This window comes from Hyaena hyaena, unplaced genomic scaffold (genome assembly GCF_003009895.1).
Source record: "Hyaena hyaena isolate Hyena2069 unplaced genomic scaffold, ASM300989v1 scaffold_724, whole genome shotgun sequence".
Lineage (NCBI taxonomy): Eukaryota > Metazoa > Chordata > Mammalia > Carnivora > Hyaenidae > Hyaena > Hyaena hyaena.
Genome location: NW_024081354.1, coordinates 88,737 through 110,541, shown reverse-complemented (window position 1 = coordinate 110,541; position 21,805 = coordinate 88,737). Strand labels below are relative to the sequence as shown.

Below are 21,805 nucleotides of genomic sequence, written 5' to 3'. Positions count from 1 at the left end.
TGGAGGAGAGCACTTGTGGGGATGAGCACTGGGTGTTATGTGGAAACTAATTTGACAATAAACTGTTAAAAAAAAAAAAAGACTTTCTATACACAAAAATAAACTTAAAATCTGTGTTTATTTGGGTATTTTTGGAAATATTCTGAATTACTTGGATGATTCAAGCCCCAAACCATTTTACCTTAATTTTCAGGACATTTCACACAGACTGAAAGTATTGTTTTTGGCCTGCATTCACTGGTCAGTTACTTCAACTGTGACAATCTTTTCATTCTTGTTTGTCCTATTCATGTGTGTAGGCACAAACAAAGGGTATATGGTATGGTTTGCAGACCTATGGTTTGACTTCATATATGGAGTCAAGGAGACCTGGGTTCTAGTTCCTGCTTTAGGAGGTATTGACTAGGTTGAGACTGTTAAATTAGGAAAATAAAACCCATCTGAAACAGGTTTGTTAGATTTAAATATGCAAAAGATATGCACAGTACCTGACACATAGGAAGTGCTGTAGAAGTGGTGGCTGATAGGGGCGCCTGGGTGGCTCAGTTGGTTAACCATCCAACTTTGGCTCAGGTCATGACTTCACGTTTTGTGAGTGTGAGCCCTGCATCAGGCCCTGTACTGACAGCTCAGAGCCTGGAGTTGCTTTAGATTCTGTGTCTCCGCCTGTCTCTGTCCCTCCCCCACTTACACTTTGTCTCTCTCTAAAAAATAAATAAGCATTAAAAAAAAGTGGTGGCCGATATTTTTACCTGTAAGATAATTTTCTACAGACTTAAGGAGGGATTTGGATTTTCTGACAATGCTGTGCACAATAAAGGAATGAAAGACAAATGGCTAAATGTGGGGATCCAAGTGAGTGAGATAATAATATCTATCTTTGGATACTTAGGTTTTAAGTGATATGAAACTGCTATTTCTGTGGGTCACAATGGTGGAATACTGGTCATTCATATGGTTCAACATAACGATATGTTGCCCAGGATTTCAAATGGCTGTAGTTTGTAAAGCTTTTCGGATTCTTCATTACTGGCCTAAAAGTAGATTTTTTCCCAGACTTTTTGGTATTTGGAATTAACCTGTCTTCTTTGAATTGTTTTTGGTCAACCAAAAGTATATAAAATTAATTTTGCCACAAAAAATGGAAAAACACCTTAACTCTTCTTGATATACAACATTCTGAAAACTTAATGTATCTCAAAATCATACACTTCCCAACCCCACACCATACACTAAATCATTCTCCAATTTCCTTCATCTTATTTCTAAATCTCTTAACTTTGAGAGTGACTTGCATTTCTTCCTCATTGTATCCTTTATTGTCTGGAGGTTATGGTTCTGGAAATCCCCTTCCTGAAAGTTATCTTTCTGGGTCCATATCTACCACATTGGTCTAGGTCCTCATTCCTTCACACATAGGAGATTGCACTAGTCCATGCCCTCATCCCCACCATGTCTTTCCAGGCTTATCCTTCTTACTGGTAGGTGCCAAGAATTTTCCCTTTGAAATACTATTCCCATGTTACTCCTATCTTAAGAACAGATAATGACTATATATTGGTTATCAGCTTTAAGTATAAATTCCTCAGCCCAGACTATCTTTTTACTCCCTAATGCTTCAGCCACATCAATTTCTTAGCTGAACCTTGGATATCTTTCTTTTTCCTACTTCAAGGAATTTTCTTATATGGAATTTTCTACTGGCCTCTCTTCATCCATTCATTTCTATCACTTCTTTTAAGACCTAGCTCAAAACTCCTCTTCTCTAATGTTTCCTTTCTTATTAATTTTCTTTAGTCCACATTCCTTCAAAACTGATATACATGGTATAGAGGATATATTGAGCTTTTAATATCTTGCTTTTCAATTATGGTTTTATTATTTCTTAGTCTATGCTTTATTTTCCTTAATAGAGTTTGCATTTCTTGAAGTCATGGACCATATACTTTACTTCTTAGGAAAGTGCCTAATTTAGGGCTATAAACAAGATAGATGCCAAAGGTTTATTTAAAAAATACCAACAGTGGCATTCAGTAACTTTCACTGGTTATAAAGGTCAACATGAAGGTATTTCAGAAATAATTGAATGCAACATATGACTTTATGCAAATGTTCATTAATGTATTAAATCAACTGAAAGAAATTAAAAATTTTAACTTACCACACAGAAAGTTTTTCCACTTTCTACAATTGGTTGGTATCCAGTACAGTGGCAAAAATTACCTGATTAAGAAGAGATCAATTTTTAAGGAATGATAAAAAAAATTATATCACTTACTAGTGCTTCATTTTTTTCAGTGAAATAGCTCTATGAGTAATTAGACTCTTTTTCGTTTCCCACATCAGCCAAATGGCTCTTTGGAACACAGATGCTCATCACAAAAGTCTTGTTATTACATTTTCTTCCTGAAATATCATAAGGATCTCCATAATTTTTCCAATCAACTCTTCCTGCTTTATATCCCACCTATGCCCAAATTCATGTAAACTGCCACCCCATAACATCTCATATGTGACCCTTTGTTAAGCTTTTGTTACATAGTCTTTTCTCTCTCACATGTTTTCTTAGGGAAAATATGTCCATTTGTCAGGTTCCCAAGCCCCCTTTTCTGGGATCTGCTTCTAACACCCCAACCAGAGCTGTACCACTCACTGTCTGGATCCTTCTGCCGGCCTATCACCAACTGTATTAGAGTAGGGTCATTTATGTACATGTTTCATCTCACTCATTGGATTCTAAGTTCCTGGAGAAGGCAAGGAGTGTCTCAGACGTTCACCAACCCTCCCAGTACAGCATAGTAGGTGTTTAATAAGTATCTGGTATTGTTTTAACCAGTCAACACTTCCAAAGCATGGTAGAAAAGGTAAGGAAACATTATCTTTTTACAAAGTATATTCAAATTTTTCAGCTAGTATAAATGATATTTATGAAGAGGTTTTAATAACATGAAAAAATTCTTATACTGTTAAAGAGTATAAAATCATATATATAGTAGCCACACATATTTGAAATAAGAAAACAAAAACTATGTATAGAAAAGACTGAAAGAAAGCAGAAGTATCTGATTCTGATTGTTGTCTAGAGACAGAAATATGAATGAATTTTATTTCCCTGTCTTTTAATTTTGTTTTGAGTTTTTATAATGAAAATATGTTACTTTTATATTAAAAATAAATTTAAAATTATCATGTTCAAATGCAGTTTAAAAATTTCAGAAGTGATATAAATGTGTGGATTGGATAGGTTTAAACATCCAGAAGGGTAAAGCTTGATGCCAGTAAGTCATGTGGAAACTTGGTTAACAGGCATAGTCCTTTATTTTTTTTTTTCTTTTTATGAACAAGAATAGTTTAGGAAGAAACTGCATGTTTGAGAATGGATTGAGACTCCATAATCTAGCTTTCCTTTTGCTAAGAAGAATGTAGAAGTATATGAATTAAGAATCTCTTTTTGGAGTAAAGGAAAGGAGCTGAAATGTCTAAAATGTAACTACATGGCATGAAATACAAGTATTTAAGAGGCAATGGACAACTTCTCTCTGATAAACTATAAGCAAACATTAAAGGACAGAGGGAACTAGTATCAGAGTTTTTGTTTTGTTTTTGTTCTTGGCCAAATAATCAGTGCCAAGTCTACAAGCACTATGAAAGGCTCACCATAGGAATGCTAATAGTACCCACTACAGAAATTCTTCTGATTCTAAGGGGAAAAAAGATGGAAATTACAAAAAAAAGTTTTTCCTTAGTCTTGAAGAGAAAGACAAGATTAAATGAAGTGATGATTTCTATCAGTTGACCATTTTAGAAGGTATATGCCATATCTAACTGCATTTCTTTGAATTTTATTTTATGTTATTGTTTTCCTTAAAATATGAATATGAAGTTTATCAGTGTGGCTAGCATTTATAATTCTAGAAAAAGCTCAAACAAATGGATTGTGATCCAAAATATAATCTCCAAATTATCCACACTCAGCATAAGGTTATCTATTTCTTTTTTTTTCTTCTAAAATTTATTCCAGAGAGGGAGAGACAGCATGAGCAGGGGAGAGTCAGAGAGAGGGAGACACAGAATCCCAAGCAGGCTCCAGGCTCTGAGCTAGCTGTCAGCACAGCCTATGAACTGTGAGATCATGACCTGAGCCGAAGTCGGACGCTTAACCTACTGAGCCACCCAGGTGCCCCTAAGGTTATCTATTTCATCAAGTTAGTCAAACTTTATAGTGCCACCTCCTGTTAGCTGTTATGAATACAGGCACAGAATCTGTGAGGAAATAATCCATCCCTCTAAGACTGTCTGTGATATTAAAAAAAAAACAAAAAGTAAGGCAAATCACAAGATCTCTGCTTTTCAAAGATCTCAATTCCTCATTAGTGTGGATTATTTTATTGGACAAAGATTATCAATTCAGGGTGGGTTAAAATAATAATTGCAACCATAGGCCAGAGTTTTGATAGTACTTCATAAGAAACTGAAAAATCTTGGGTGAAGAAGCTGTTGAGAAACAAGGGAAAATATTAGAGAATTTTTATATACCAGTTACCATAAAATTTAAGTTGCATTTTTACTTTGTTTTAGTCTATACTTTTCATCATAAAATTGAATTTGTCTAGGTCTGTTTACTGAAAGGGATAAAGAGCTTTCTTACAATATTTAGAGGTTTGCTTTCACAGTTTTCTTCTAAGAACTGGGGACTAGTTATCTTGAAAGTGGTAAGTTTGTTACAGAAAACTATATTTGTTAATATGCTTTTTTGTGTGTGTATAGAAAATTGTTTTTGTTATTTCATTTTAGGAGATGGAATTGCTCAGTAGATTTATTTGTGATAACAAGTTGCTGCCCATGACTTCCTAATCCAACTAGAACATAAAAAATAAAGTATATGAAAGTCTATCTTCTTTGTAAAATTAGCAAGTAGAGTTAATGGATGATTCTAACAGATTAATTTAAAATGAAACAACAAAATCTCATTCTTCCACTCTACCCAAATCTCCACATTTGGAAAAGAACTCATTTGAATGCCTTTGTAGAGTGATAATGGGATTCATAAAGGGATAAAGGTTTGTAATGAAACCAATATTGCCTCAGTTCTTGGTATCACTGCTCACAAAATGAAGGCAACACTTCCTTGGAAAGGAACTCAGCCACGGGAAGTACTAAAGAGGCCTTCATGATAGCCAGGTGCTTGGAACTCCAAAGCTGTGCCACAGTATCTCTCCATGGGCTGGTACTTTTGGGTACTTTCTACCCTACATCCTGCCCATAAAAAATCAAAAAGGCTCACTCCAAAATCTTTGTTGTCTGCTCCGGGGTTGTCTCTCAGTGGTTCCTCAGCAGTGTGTAGATAAACATCGCCATCCCTGGGCTGCAGAAGTCACACTGTGTGCCATGATACTTGGCAAGTCTTTCCTGGGAGGAAATAGCACATTATTTATGCTTTAAACCTCTTGTTTCCCTATCTTGGACACCAGAAAGGAGTGCAGCTTATATATTTAAATTTCCAGAAATAAGTGCAGGGTAAAAGATGTTATTCTAGAAGAAAAATATTTTGATTTCTTAAAGATATTTTTATTTTTATTTTTATTTATTTGTTTGTTTTGAGAGAGAAGGTGTAAATGAGTGAGGGGCAGAGAGAGAGAGAGAGAGAGAGAAACAGGGATCACCTGAAGCAGGGCTCATGCTCACCAAAGTGGGGCTTGAGCTCACCGGATGTAGGACTCCAGTGCCTGAACTGTGAGATCATGACCTGAGCTGAATAACTGACCAAGCCACCCAGGAGAAAAATATTTCTTTCTTTCTCTCTTTTTTTTTTTTTTACAAATAGTTTATTGTCAAATTAGTTTCCACATAACACCCAGTGCTCATCCCCACAAGTGCCCTCCTCCATGCCCATCCCCCCTCCCCCCTACATCCATCAGTTTTAACTGACTTCTAACAAATAGAATAGGGCAGAAGTGATAGAATGCTACTGTGGAGATTAAGTTATAAAAAGATTGCATCTTCCATCTTGGGGGCTCACACGCTCTTAGATCANCAAGTGCCCTCCTCCATGCCCATCCCCCCCTCCCCCTCACATCCATCAGTCCTCAGTTTTTGTCAGCATTCAAGAGTCTCTCATGGTTTGCAATATTTCTATTTTTGAAAGGCTTTTTTCTCTTCCCTCAAGAAAAGCCTAGTGGCAGGTATTAATTAAGTGACTTTACTCTCTATACTCTCTTTCCTTTATCTGTGAAATAGGAAGTGTAGTTTAGGGAACAGGTAAAATGATTTGGAGTCATGCTCCTGTGAGTTTTGTTCCTTACTATAACTCATTAACTGCATGATCTTGGTAATTTACTTTTCTTCATCTTTAAAATTAGAGTAATAATGGCATCTACTTTACAGGATGGTTGTGAGAATAAATGAATGGGTATATGCAAATCAGTTAGCAGTCTCCCGTGAGTCATTTCATCCTCTTCTCCATCTATATTATAGAATTTTTTGATGGATTAAATGACAAAATTATATAAATGCTTTGAAAATGTAAAGTCAAATTAGTATGTTGTGCCATTCATATATTTAATTTATGCATGTTCAACTTTAATGTATTTAAACACAACAACAAAACAATAAAAATAGGTCGGAAATATGACTCTGTGGGTCCCTCTGTTTCTGTCCCACGTGTCTCTCACAGGGCACTCAACTGGATGGCTTGGGTGTGCTTCAAATGTTTTTAAATAAACATTCTTCAAATAGCATAACCCCTAGATGAAAGCCAAATGCTTCACCTGTAGCCCAACTGAAAGGGCAGCTATTATTCTAATGTTAGAGAGAAATATGGCCATGTTGGCTTTATTGCTAGATGGAGAATTGTTTCAGATGTGGCATATAAACCTGGCTGTAAATGTGATGGTAAAAGTTTAGCAACTGAATCTCTGGGGGGAAAAGCTCTAACTTTTACCTTCTATCAATTTTAGTCGTAAAATAGTTGTTACCATGGCTGATAACATGCTTCCAATGTGATGTCCCTGAATGTGGATCTGGGAAGAGATGCACATAACATACCATTATGTGGTATTTCTACCACGTAGATAAACATACATAGCCTTAAGAGCATAGATAATAGTAAAATAATTAGAAAATGATGGATGTTGATATTTATTAACTTTTTAAATAATATTTATGTAAAGTCTGTTTAGTTTAATTTTTAATAATGGCTGTGTTTAAAGACTGGCTCACAACATGCCTCAAAATTTGATATTTCATTCTCACAAGCCAATATGAACCTGTCCAGGACACTACCGAACAAATCTAGCATCTGTACTATCAAGGTTTGAGAGAAAGAAATCTGATAAGCTGCAGCATTAGGTGCTTCCATCACTGTTAAGATGATGATCCAAGTGTGGGGTAAGACCTGAATAAGTCCAAAAAGTCATTAAGTTTATGGCTGAAAGACATACACTATCACCAGGTACCCATCATTGGTAACACATTGTCAGGTAACACATTGTCTTAGCTCTCATGTCCAAACACAATATTTAACAGGAGGAATTTCAAAGGAAACAATAGCTATTCATAATTTTCTTGCTATACAATGCTTTCAAAGCTTAACCTCTGTAGAAGTTTTGAGTATATTTGAGTATATAAAAATAACTTGTTTCTTTAAAAAGTCCTCTAAACTCTAGTGAATGCTTTGCTATTTTTGCTGTGTTTTACTGTAGCATGGTGTCAGTTACTTATGAAATATTTGGGAAGTATTTATACACATAATTTGCCTCTTATTCAGAGTTCAGTGATTTCAAAATGTGGTGGACAACTAATTTCTGTTACAAACTTTCTGATTTCTTATCTCACTTTATTCTCTTGTCAGACTTGATTGTTCTTGTTTTAGGCCAAGGATGGGGTTGAGAAGTTAAGATTTATTAAAATCAATGAAGGAATCTTGCTTTATATAACAATCCCTAAAATACCCTTAGCTATGAAGCACTGAATCTGACAAAATGAAAATTTAGAATCACAAAGTATTTCAACGTAGGTAACCTAATTGGATACAGTAAACTATACTGTATTGTTGGATCTGGTTGGCTAGTATATTGTTGAGGATTTTTGCATTCATGTTCATCAGGGAAATTATTTACCACAACCAAGTGGAGTTTATACCTGGGATGCAGAGCTGGTTCAGTATCCACAAAACAATAAATGTGATATATCACAACAATAAAAGAAAGGACAAGAACCACACGATCCTCTCAATAGATGCAGAGAAAGCATTTGACAAAATGCAGCAACTTTCTTATGATAAAAACCCTCAAGAAAGTAGAGGCAGAAGGATCATACCTCAAGATCGCAAAAGCCACGTATGAAAGACCTACCACTAATATCATCCTTAATGGGAAAAAACTGAGAGTTTCCCCCTAAGGTCAGGAACACAACAGGGATGTCCACTCTTTTCACTGTTTTTCAACATAGTTTTTGAAGTCTTATCTTCATCTATCATACAACATAAAGTAATAAAATGCATTCAAATCAGCTAGGAGGAAGTCAAACTTTCACTCTTTGCAGATAACATGATACTTTATATAGATAACACAAAAGATTCCACCAAAAAACTTCTAGAACTGATCCATGAATTCAGCAAAGTGACAGGATATAAAATCAATGCACAGAAATTGGTTGCATTCCTATACACCGATAATGAAGCAACAGAAAGAGAAATCAAGGTATCGATCCCATTTACAATTGCACCAAAAACCATAAAATACCTAGGAACAAATCTAACCAAAGAGGTAAAAAATCTATACACTGAAAACTATAGAAAGCTTATAAAAGAAATTAAAGAAGACACAACAAATGGGAAAAATATTCCATGCACCTGGATTGGAAGAACAAATATTGTTAAAATGTTGATACTGCCCAAAGCAATCTACATATTCAATGCAATCCCTATCAAAATAACACCAGCATTCTTCACAGAGCTAGAACAAACAATCCTAAAAATTCTATGGAACCAGAAAAGGCCCCGAATAGCCAAAGCAATCTTGAAAAATAAAACCAAAGCTGAAGGCATCACACTCCCAGACTTTAAGAGGTATTACAAAGCTGTAATCATCAAGACAGTACGGTACTGGCAGACAGTACGGTACTGGCACAAAAACAAACACTTAGATCAATGGAACAGAATAGAGAACCCAGAAATGGACCCACAAATGTATGGCCAACTCATCTTTGACAAAGCAGGAAAGAATATCCAGTGAAATAAAGACAGTCTCTTCAGCAAATGGTGCTGGGAAAACTGGAGAGCCAGATGCAGAAAAATGAACCTGGACTGCTTTCTTACACCATCACACAAAAATAAACTCAAAATAGATGAAAGACCTAAATGTAAGACAGGAAACCATCAAAATCCTCGAGGAGAGAGCAAGCAAATATCTCTTTGACCTTGCCCGCAGCAACTTCTTACTTAACATGTCTTCGGAGGCAAGAGAAACAAAAGCAAAAATGAACTACTGGGACCTCATCAAAATAAAAAGCTTCTGTACAGTGAAGGAAACAATCAGCAAAGCTAAAAGACAACTGATGCAATGGAGGAAGATATTTGCAAATGAAACATTGGATAAAGGTTTAGTATTTAAAATCTATAAAGAACTTATCGAACTCAGCACCCAAAAAACAAATAATCCAGTGAACAAATGGGCAAAAGACATGAATAGACACTTCTCCAAAGAAGACATCCAAATGGCTGACAGACACATGAAAAAATGCTCAGCATCATTCATCATCAGGGAAATACAAATCAAAACCACAATGAGATACCACCCCACATCCATCAGAATGGGTAAAAGTAACAATTCAGGCAACAATAGATGTTGGTGAGGAGAAAGAGGAACTCTTTTGCGCTGCTGGTAGGAATGCAAACTGGTGCAGCCACTCTGTAAAAAGTATGGAGGTTTCTCAAAAAATTAAAAATAGAACTAACCTATGACCCAGCAATTGTACTATTAGGAATTTATCCAAAGAATACAATGCTGATTTGAAGGGGCACATGTACCCCAATGTTTATTTTTTATTTTATTTTTTTAATTTTTAAAAATGTTTTATTTATTTCTGAGAGAGAGAGAGAGATAACGTGAACAGGGGAGGGTCAGAGAGAGAGAGGGAGACACAGAATCCGAAGCAGGCTCCAGGCTCTGAGCTAGCTGTCAGCACAGAGCCCGATGCAGGGCATGAACCCACAAACTGCGAGATCATGACCTGAGCTGAAGTCGGCTGCTTAACCGAATGAGCCACCCAGGCGCCCCATTCACTTAAATATTTTTAAGTACTTTAGCCAGTGCTTAGCCAGGTGTAGGGAAAATACAGTGAACAAGGCAGATANTGTCAGCACAGAGCCCGATGCAGGGCATGAACCCACAAACTGCGAGATCATGACCTGAGCTGAAGTCGGCTGCTTAACCGAATGAGCCACCCAGGCACCCCAAAACAATGCTGATTTGAAGGGGCAAATGCACCCCAATGTTTATAGCAGCACTATCGACAGTAGCAAAAGTATGGAAAGAGCCCCAATGTCCATCGATGGATGTATGGATAAAGAAGGATAAAGAAGATGTGGTGTGTGTGTGTATATATATATATATATATATATACACACACACACAATGGAGTACTACTCAGCAATCAAAAAGAATGAAATTTTGCCATTTGCAACTACATAGATAGAACTGGAGGGTATTATGCTAAGTAGAGTTAGTCAGAAAAAGACAAATATCATATGACTTCACTCATATGAGGAATTTAAGATACAAAACAGATGAACATAAGGGAAGGGGAGTGAAGACAATATAAAAACAGGGAGGGGGTCAAACATTAAGAGACTCTTAAATAATGAGAACAAGAGAGGGTTACTGGAGGGATTGTGGGAGAGGGGATGGGCTAAATGGGTAAGGGGCATTAAGGAATCTACTCCTGAAATCATTGTTGCACTATATGCTAACTTGGATGTAAATTAATGAGTAAACATATAAACTTAAAAAAATCTGATTTGGAGTACAGTAGACTACATGGGATACCTATACCAACATCTGGTTCCAGTCACATTACACTCTTACCTGTATAAGATGAAACCTGTTTTTGATGTTTCCTACACCTTCTACTGTGGTGACAGCAGCACCATATAGAGAGCAGATGGGCACCAGGCATGCTGTAACTGGATAGTGGCTGTGATGGCATTTTGTAAAGAGAATACATTAGAATCATAGGGAGTGAGAACACAATTCAGGGGGTCTAGGAAAGTCATGGGACTATGTTTCTCTGAGAATATAGAGAACACTAGATAACAAAACAAAACAAAGCATAAGTTTCTTTAAGTGTCCAGGAAAGAACTTACATATGGCTGGCATCAAATGGCAAAGAAGAAATGGAGAAGAAGAAAAATGAAGAATTTTGTATAAGACCTCCAAGAGACCCCCCACCTCATTAGAGGGCGAAGAAACCTCTTACTCTTAAGATGATATTTTGACTTGTAAAAACCACAATGGGGAGTTTAGTCCATTTGGTTTCCAAGTATGCAAAGCTTTTAAATATACAGATACTCTGGTTGCATGCTAGCCCAATTAAATCAGAATTTATGGGTGGGATCATTTCATCACTTTTTAAAGCTCATCAGCTGATTCCAACGTAGGGCCATATGTGGAAGCACCAGTTTATGCCCTTATCTTGGCCACCTCTCCCACAGTAGAGTCTGTATTAATGACAAAGTGGATGTGGTTAGCAAAAGAGTCTCATCTCACTGGTTGGGAATGGGGTTCAGACCTCAGTCCAATCTAGCTTTTTATTCCCACTCAGGTTAAGTGCCATTCTCTTTCAGGCATGGGAAGTTGTCTCTTGCCCATGGAATGTTTCCTTTATTCTCCACCCAGGAAGACAGTAAACGTGCTCTTCTTCTGAAGAAAAGACAGAGTGCTGCTCTTGGCTCCACCAGCCCTTTGAATGATCAGAGGTGTTTGGAAACCAGCCACCTGGCTGGTTGGGGGCCCTGGGAGAATGCATAATGTACAGGGCAAGAGTGCAACAGATATATATTTTTTTAATGTCATCCAAGTCCCCCTCCCCCATTAAGTTTACTTTCTCATAATCTCATTCCCCTCTCCCTTTTCTCTCTGAACAGCTCTTCCAGTGCTCATTGCTCTCCTCAGCCTTATCCTCATGGCTCATCTGGAAAATAGAGGCATAAGCCCCCTCCACTCCCAGCCCGCTACTTCTTACCCAGAGTTGTAGTCACTCCCCTGTGCTCTTGGTCAGAAGGGCAGTAGTCCTTCCTCCCTTCCCCTGTGCTCTGGCTCCCAGCTGTTCTTCTGTTGGAAGATTGGACTTGGTCCATCACCAACAGTCCTCCTAACACCTTCCTTTTTAGAGTCTCATTTCCCTAAATTCCCTTGAATTTAAAAATAAATTCAAGTGTTTGCTCTGCTACACAAAACAAAACAAACAAAGCAAAACCCGATGTCTCTCTCCAGCTACTGACCCATCTTTCTTTCCCTTCTTAGTTAAGTTTCTTCAAGAACTGTCCACAACTTTCTGGCCCTCCAGCCATTCCTGTGTTCTGGGAGCTGCATCAGCCTCGCTGGATGACAGTCACAGCAAGGAAATGGCAGCATTTGCACAGCTCCTGCCATGAGAAAGGAAAAACTGGTATCTCCTTCTGATACTACTGGCTCATGTTGAAAATGAGCCTGCTGGTATTGACCAGGCCTCACAATGTTCCAAATCAGACCAATATTTCCCACACAGATACCTCATAAGGAAAAGCATATTCCTGCCTCTTCAAAAAAGATTTTAGATGAAAGCATTGTGGATGTTTGTCAAAAGGCTCTTCCTATGGGCCTTTAGATCTAAGACTTAGATAATAAAGGGGGTTAAGAACACAACAGTTACAATTGAGCCTGGTGCTGAGACAAAGAGCCTAACTTAGAGTTAAGGAACAGATAAGGGCAGAACTTAAATTAATACTTAAACCTTTTCTAATTGGTGATGTATAGCAGTCCCTTCCCTAAGGCCTATTTTCCACAAACACCCTCCCTTACACTGGCAGCTGGGATGAGGATAGATAAGAGTAGCTAAAACATAAGCCCCAAAACAAAGGCTGACACATTTAGGGCCTCCATGGTGTTTACGCATTCAGCATCAAGTAAAAAAAGTTTGCACAAACAACTTATTAAACAGCTCAAAAACATTCGTCCTCTTGTGAGCCAGACAGAATGACTCCTAGCCTATCTATATACATAACCTATGACCTAATCTTAGCGTTATTAACTTAGAACAAATATGACCCAACTGAGGTCAAATACAAACAATAATATATCAGAAGTTTATTTTGGGAGGCCTTTAAACAGAAGGCCCAAAGTGTCCTCGAGATAAACAGCCCTACAGCATATCCAGAGGAAGCTACCCTGAGAGTAGATACTAGCAGCCAACTTCTACAGTTGACTCAGCATAAGGCAAGTTGATACCCAGCAACCAGCTCCCACCCTCACCCCAGGTGGTTTATGTGCGGCATTCCTCAGGCACTCCTGGCTGCCCAAGAACAAAGGCAAGGACAGGAAACAAATGATTAAACTGATAGAGTCTCCATCAGTTTTCAAATATCTTAGTAATATTACAAGAAAACGACAATCTTATCAATAGCCTAATCTCCAGGAACTCCCTACTGTCTTAAAGATAATGCTTCCTAGAGGGAAAACAATCTTAGCTTGACAATAACTAGGCCTCCTGTAATCTGTAAATCCTCATTAGCATATGGAAATCCCTTTAAGAAACTTCCTCTTGATTTTACCTCCCCTAACTCCACAGTATATAAGCAGTCACTCTGCACAACGCCAGTGCAGCTCTTTCTGCCCACAGGTGCTGTCCCTGTGATTTAATAAAATCACCTTTTTGTACCAAAGACACAAAGACATCTTCAAGAATTTTTTTTTTTTTTTTTTGCTGTTGTCTCTGAACCCCCACCCCCCAAAACCCCATCATCCCATGCCAGGGAAGGAATGTGACACTAGGGTCAAACTTGGTTCTTTGCCTCAAGGACCTCACTTCTGTTTCCTGCCACACCCTCCCACTCCCCCCACAACTCTTTGAATCCACCAGAATAAACTTCTTTTAGTTCCTCAAAAGCACTACATTCTGATCACTCTGACCCCACCTCATGCTCCTGACTGGAATAGCTTCACCCCAAGACTTCTGTTTGCTCAGCAAACTCCCACTCAACCATTATTTTTTCCCTCCCTGTGAGAAATAAGCCCACTGACCCAATCAAAGGAGGGATGTGGAGACTCGGAGCACAGTGAAGCAAAGCTTTAATCAACGATCTTGCAAGAGCAGGTGTTTGATGGACAGGCACACTCCTGGCAGTTACAGCAGGCAATTTATCTCCTAGTGTGCAAGTCCCTCCCCTGATTCCTCATTGGCTGAGCACTACAGAGTTCATAGCCTTACCCAGAAGTTGCCTATGCCCATGTAAGGCAAAAAGCAGTCTGGCTGGAACAAATGTACATTCCTTGAGGTGATGAAGAGACTTTAGTTCTTTGGTGCGTGCTCATTGCAAAGCCTGCGAAAGATAAGCCTGTGAAATGGAGAGGGGAAGAAGAATCAGGAAGTGAAGTGTCTAAAGGTTTGGGACTCCACTGTGAGGGGTGGAGGGTTTGTACATATTTCCAATAGGTAGACAGCAAAGATTTTATTTGGTATTTCTGAAAACGAATCCTTTCACTTCTCACACCTCAAGCCTGGTGTGAGTGTCCTGCCTGTGACCTCACATCATGGCACCCATCACACTTGCTGTTTTCTTCTCCACTGGCTGGAGTGAGTCTTCACTCACTAGACTTAGGGCAGAGGTTGTGTCTTCTTGCTTACATTTGAACACCTGGTGCTTGGTGAAATTTATTAGCTAAATGAAGAACTGTTTTTGAGAACCTCAAGAAGTGTGGGTATGTGAAGGGTGTGGGAAAGCAAGGACAAATGTTTAGGGAGCCTCTGAGATATCCTATTTCCTCAGTTTTAACCTAGAAACAGGATCTCATGGAGATTAAGCAACTCTAAAATGACACACCCTCCTTGACCCAAGTAGCTACAGGATCATGACCCAATTTGTGGTGCATGATCTGGTTCCCCAGGTTGGACTGCTTCAGATCAGGCCAGGAGGTTTCCTGTGAAGACAGTGACACAGGATCACTCCACTGCAGGTCTGGATAGGGCAGCTGGGATGGGTGGGGTGACTCAGTGGGAGGCTGTAACCTTGGGCAAGGAAGGAGTAGAATGTCGAAGGAGATGGGGAGGCCTACAAACAAATTTTGTTCTTTGTGTCACTGTGTTCCATCTTGGGAATGACACCTAAGCCAGGCTCCAAGTCAGCAGCAAACTGGGGTTTTGTGGGAATACAAAACTTTTATAATATTGGAGAATTAAGGAAAAACATACATGATTATGAATATAAATTAGGCACAAGGCTTTGGAAGGGGCCATGGGAATCCTGTGAAAAATGAAATGGGCTGGTGCTGATGTGTACATGTGGGGCGCTGGTTCTGGTGGAAAATCTATGGTCATTCACAAACATTCATGAAAATTACCTACTTGAGGAACAAGTTTAAAAAAAGCCCCTGACTCCATCCCAAAACTGTTGCCTTGTAATTAGCGGTTGGGGCCTGGAAATCTCAGGTGAGTCTTATTTACTCAGAATGTCTTATTTATGGTATTAGACTCCAGAAAGGAACAGAGAGAAGGGTCCCTGGGGAGATGGGCCAATGGGCGGCTGGGGGTGATGCTGCCCAGGACTCTTTCTGGCCATGTTTACTTGGGAGTGCATGAATTTCAGCTTGCTCCTAATAGAGATGAATTTCATTTTAAGATGTCCAGAGAAAGCATGATGAAGTGTGTGAAGGATTTAGAAGTGATATAAAAGGGAAATGATAGGGAACATCAACTAACACTGAGATTTTGAAGCTGGTCGATGGGAGATGGCAGAACCAATGAGGGAGGACTTAGCCTATTTGGGTTTTGTTTTGTTTTGTTTTTAGCTATAAGCCCAGGTGCTGGAATAGTGAGTGGAATAGGACATTAGGGGACATTACTGCCTAGAGTAGTAAAATGATAGGTTAGGAAACCTGATTGCAAGGGGTTAAATAGCGAGAGACCGAGTCTGGAGAGGAAATGAGGCATCAGGTACACATAATTTCTTAGATAAGTTTGGCAAGGAAATAACAGGGAGAAACAAAGTAGTGTTTTTAGATGTGTATGTTGGGAGTCAAAAGGACAGAAGTGGAGAAGGAAGTAAAGATCCTGGAGGGAGGCAATAACATTATCTTATATACCATTGAATCCCCAGAGCCTAACATAGTGCCTGGGTCTTAGTAGGTGTTCAATAAGTATATATATTTAAACTTCTTACTTTGAAATACTTATAGTTTCCTAGAAAGTTGCAAAAATGGTACAGTGACAATACCTGTCACCCAGCTTCACCCAAAGATGACATCCACATAGCTACAGTACAACTATACTATATCAAATCCAGGAAGTTGACATGGGTACTACACTGACAACCAGACTAGAGAGCTTATTCAGATTTTACCATTTACACATGCATGCATACTATATATGTACAGTTCTATGCAATTTTATCTCATAGATCTGTGTAACCACTGCCACAATCATTCCCTTCTGCTTCCTCTGTATGGTTGCTCCCAAATCCAAGAAATTCTTTCTGAATATTTATTGCAGTTCTGTTGAAGGTCTTGGTGGGGTAGGGAGTGAAAATAGGGCCAGATCAGAAGTAGAGAGCTGAGAGTGCATTAGCTCTACATTAGAATTTTGAAATATGTTTATAGAACCTTGTTTTCTCCAATAAAAATTATTAAAAAGTGTAGGTGACAAGTCAATGAAGTCTTCATGGGAAACTACTGTCTGTGACATGCACCCCTGGCAACTGACTGGATGTTTTTATTTTAACACTCCTGAATGTAAAACTGTCATCAGGTGAGCAGGAGATTAAAAAAGTCATAAAGTTATTTCCAAAGTTAGCACACTTGTGTTCCACTGGATGATTCTTTTGGTTTTGCTCAGGTGAAAACAACAAGTAAAGCATGAATCTCTCTCTTTTGGATGCATTCTGTGAACTCCAATCAGATTTCTACAAATTGAACAGAAGGGTATTTACCTTGAGCAAATTCAGGGTGACTTTCTTCAGAAGTCTTAGCATTTGTTAACTTTTTGCCACCCAATCCAGATTGATTAGTCAAATATAAGGATATGGACTTTCCTCAGGTAGGACGGTAGATTTGCTTCAGGACCAGCACTCTTCTCTGTGACCTACATCGTGAAATGAGTAAAGAAATGTTATGGCGGGGCGCCTGGGTGGCTTAGTCGGTTGAGCGTCCGACTTTCGCATAGGTCATGATCTCCCGGTTCGTGGGTTCGGGCCCCGCGTCGGGCTCTGTGCTGACTGCCAGCTCAGAGCCTGGAGCCTGTTTCAGAGTCTGTGTCTCCCTCTCTCTCTGACCCTCCCCTGCTCGCGCGCTCTCTCTCTCTCTCCTAGAAATAAATAAAACATTAAAAAAAAAAAAAGAAGAAGAAATGTTATGGCAATTCTATCCATTGTTTTGGGGACATGTTTTTTTTTTGACAGATGGTGGCTTCACAAGGGGAAAAACAACAAAGGAAACTTTTCTAACAGTTGGAACCAATTTTAAAGAAGTTATGGAGCATTCTTTCAATGTCTTTGAATTTTCCAATATATATGACAATTATAAATTCTGGATTGTTTTTCCTTCCAGTTACCCAGAAAGGACTCAAATGGAAAAACAGATAAATAGTTTCTAAAATTGACTCAGGTAGTGGCCATAGGAAGTCACAGAAAAGGTTAGCTAGAGATTTCTTAATGGAGTCACGGAGGAGTGTGTTATAAATGGAGCCCCTCCTGTTCCACACTCTGCTTCCAGCTCCCCAGTGGAGTGGAGGTGCCACTATCTAAAGGAAGAGCAGAAGGGAGCATGAATCCGGTTCTGCCTTTCATGTCACACTCTTGGATGCTACTGCCAATAGATCAAAGCTGGCACATGAGATGAAAACTGTCTGCTCTCCCTGGCCAAGGCAGTTCTTCTGCTGGCTATAGTCAGTCAAGATTAGAAAGAACAGGAGAGAAACTTACCAGGAAGTGTAGAAACCCAGAAACAGAAGACATCATTCCACTAAAAGTGTTTTTTACTTTTCTCACCCCAGAAAAAGGCAACAAACCACATTATTCTTCATATGCTGCCAGCGATTTCCAACACGCCTTCTGAGTTCTCAGATGATTTACTCAGTCAGAGATGAGCTCCTCATCACCCACCACTTGGAATCTTAGTGTGAGGAGGGGGCTAAGGATGGTAGCATCTCAGATACAAAGCAGTATTTCGAAAGGTGGGAATAAGATAGGGGGAGTGAGTGACAGTGTGCAAGCCAGGACTACTGTAACTTCCTCCTGTGTCCGCTATAAGGGGAGGCCACAGCCGGGTGGCACCATTCTGTGCTATAAAGACACTGATATGCCTGAGACAACATTCTAGGTAAATAGTAAATCTTCCCCAGGTATTTTAGCTGCCTGATGAGTACAGCACTTGATTTAATGCTGTCTTCTTCAATCATGACATGGCCTCAATTTCCAAATGAAGAAAAAGGAAAGAAAGATTAGACTTTGGGAAATTAATTAAAGGCTGCCAACTGCAATTTTGACATATCAAGTATACAGTACTTCCAGACATTTGAAATAAACATTTCAGTAATCATGAGAAATACTGATCATACCAATAGTTGCACTCACAGAATTGTAGGGGTACATCCTCTTTCTTCCAGTAATTTATAGACACTTAGGAAATAAATCCCTTTTTAGTAAGTAGATGAAAAGAGGAGAAACCTCACCAGTAACTGGAGACTTGCAAGCAAACTCCCCCAAGATACCATGGCCATTAGATTAGCAAACCTTAGAGGTCTGATTATAACAAGTTTTGGCACATTAAAAAATTGGCAAATTGTCTATTGGCAAGGAGACAGCACCTGTCATTGCAGTGGACTGTGGGGAAATGTAACTTGTGCAGGATTCTGGAAAGCCACCTGGCAGGACCCATGAAATCTGCATGGTACAATCTCACTTAGAGATTCTCTTGCCAGTACTGGTGAGGAGACACATCGTAGGACGTTCACTGCAGCATTTCTTGGGATAGTGGGGAACTGGAAGCATCCTACGTGTCTATCACTAGGGTACTGGATAAGCAGAATGAAGGAGGTGAACACCTGGGAGAACTCGCATACAGAAGTAACAAGCCAGGTCTTCAAAGAGCAACAGGGATAAATCTTAAGAACAGCGGTGAGTCACAAAAGGGAATTTATAGGTCACAGTACTACTGGTGTAAGTTAAGAATACACACTCGTGGGGCGCCTGGGTGGCTTAGTCGGTTAAGTGTCTGACTTTCGCTTAGGTCATGATCTCGCAGTTCGTGGGTTCGAGCCCTGCGTCGGGCTCTGTGCTGACTGCCAGCTCAGAGCCTGGAGCCTGTTTCAGTCTGTGACTCCCTCTCTCTCTGACCCTCCCCTGTTCACGCTGTCTCTCTCTCTCTCCTAGAAATGAATAAAACATTAAAAAAAAAAAAAAGAAAAACAAAAAAAAGAATACACACTCGTACACAGGGCAAACACTATATATTTCAAAGGTACATCTATATTTCTAAATAACCACATAGGAAGTAGATGGGAAGGATATATATTTAAAATGCACAAGAGTGGATGCTTATGGGGGAAGGAAATAAAGAGAAGAGAGGACATAAGAAGAAAAAAAAAATAAAACAAAAGAGGAGCCTTGTCCAGACCATGATGATATTGTGCCATGGACAGATGAGTGTACTTTGCTCAACTCTGTGTCCCTGGGTCTAAAGGAAAGAAAAATAATCACAAAAAACCAAGCAATTTCTTCAAAGAAGTGTATGATTTCCTCCTCTTTGGCCATCTGTAACTTGTCTTAGAAGTTTGTAAGACAGAAAAGGGTAAAAGCAGCAAAATATCAGCTATGATTTCAAAAGACTGGCGACCTGGAGAGGGAATAATCATTCTAATGTGATATTAAGGAAGAAATGGTTTTATTCGTCAACAAAGGAAAAGCAGCAAGGTCCATTTTTCTCATGCTCAGAAAAGTTCTTAGCTTTTGACTTACTATAAACTGTCACTCAGCAATTGTTTTTCTGATGTTCCACTTGGCTTCAGGTCATTCAAGATCCTACTAAACCCAGGCTTTTTCTTTGCTCTTTTTTTTCCTCTTTCACTTTTTGTTTAGTTGATAGGTTTCATAAAAATGATGTTTCCCTGCTATTTGACAGGCAGAAATTCCAAGAACTTTTGCCTTGATTAAAGTTGTGTTTCTTTCTTCAGGAAAGAACATCAGTAATCTAATATAACTGAGGTTTGAGAAGCAAAAACATTAACATCAAATTACTGTCCAAAATAATTTTCTATTTCAATATTTTACTAGTTTTTTCCTTCTAATTGTCCCAAAGCACCTTGAACTTTTCATTTATTCATTTTGTTCATTAGAACAACTAGCACAGGCTAAGCGTTAGAGTTGCCTCATCTCTTCCAAACTGGAGAAAGTAGTCTATTCACTCCATTTCTTGGGCAGGACTGCTTCAGCCTCTAGGTTAACTGATCAGTCTGAAGAGATTAAGACTAAACAAAGTCATTCTTCGCTATTATCATCCTTGATTTCATATATGCCTTCTACTAAATAGCATTGGTGAACTCAAGTAGAGCTAATATCCAAATAAAGGGGGAATGACCTTAATTTTTCATATTTGCATCAGATTTGACTTCCATGGTAATATAACAAAATGAGAGTCCCTTACTGATTCCAGAAGAAAGCAAAGAGCAAGCAAAGGCCCTCATGTTTTAATATTTTGTACCAAACCTTGAACTAATGATCAATGTTCCAGTTCATACTATCAAACATGACTTGAAAAAGATAGGAGAGGATAAAGACATAACAAATGGTATTGCAGTGAAAAAAAATTAGTCAGCTTTTGTCCCTTATATACATAAATTCATATTAATCATCTCATAAATCTACCTTTCTTTCATTCACACACACACATACAAAATCAGCTCATGAGAATTGGGAACAGAAGCCATCATACCAGGAAAAAAAAATTGCCTCCGCCAGAATAGAGGTCTCTTGTCCCCACCCCCTGCAAAAAGCAGATATGCAAGAGAAAAACTTGAATGCCTATCCGTCCTGGGGAAGCCCACCCTGCAGCATAGACTGACATGGAGTCATTTATAGTCACACTGCCAGATCAGGAACACCAACCAGGCTCTCTGCCAGCCTTGCCCACGGGGACTGTGAATGGCTCTTGGCAGTGCCCTATCTCTTCCTTTCTTAAGAGTCAAGTGAGTGTCTTTGCCTATCCCTTTTGGAGTCTGTTTTCCCCAGGGGACTTGCTTAAAACCAGGTACTAACAGATAAAAAGTGAGTTTTAAACAGGCTGTTATCTAACCAAGCCATTGATCAATATAAAGATATTAAAACTCATAAGATTTGGGGCACCTGGATGGCTCAGTTGGTTAAGCATCTGAGTCTTGGTTTCGGCTCAGGTCATGGTCTCTTGGTTCGTGGGATCGAGCCCCATGCTGGGCTCTGCGTTGATAGCAGAGACTGCTTGGGATTCTGTCTCTCCCTCTCCATCTGTCCCCTCCCCTGGTTTTGAGCACACTCTCTGTCTCTCAAAATAAATACTTAAAAAACCCTCATAAGACTTTAATTTTTTCT

The 21,805-nt window shown here is 39.0% G+C and overlaps 1 pseudogene; it reads right to left on the bottom strand.

The window, feature by feature from the left end:
* Nucleotides 1–13,531, bottom strand: part of LOC120220680 — a 68,505-nt pseudogene extending 54,974 nt beyond the window's left edge.
* Between the last annotated feature and the right edge of the window lie 8,274 nt (nucleotides 13,532–21,805).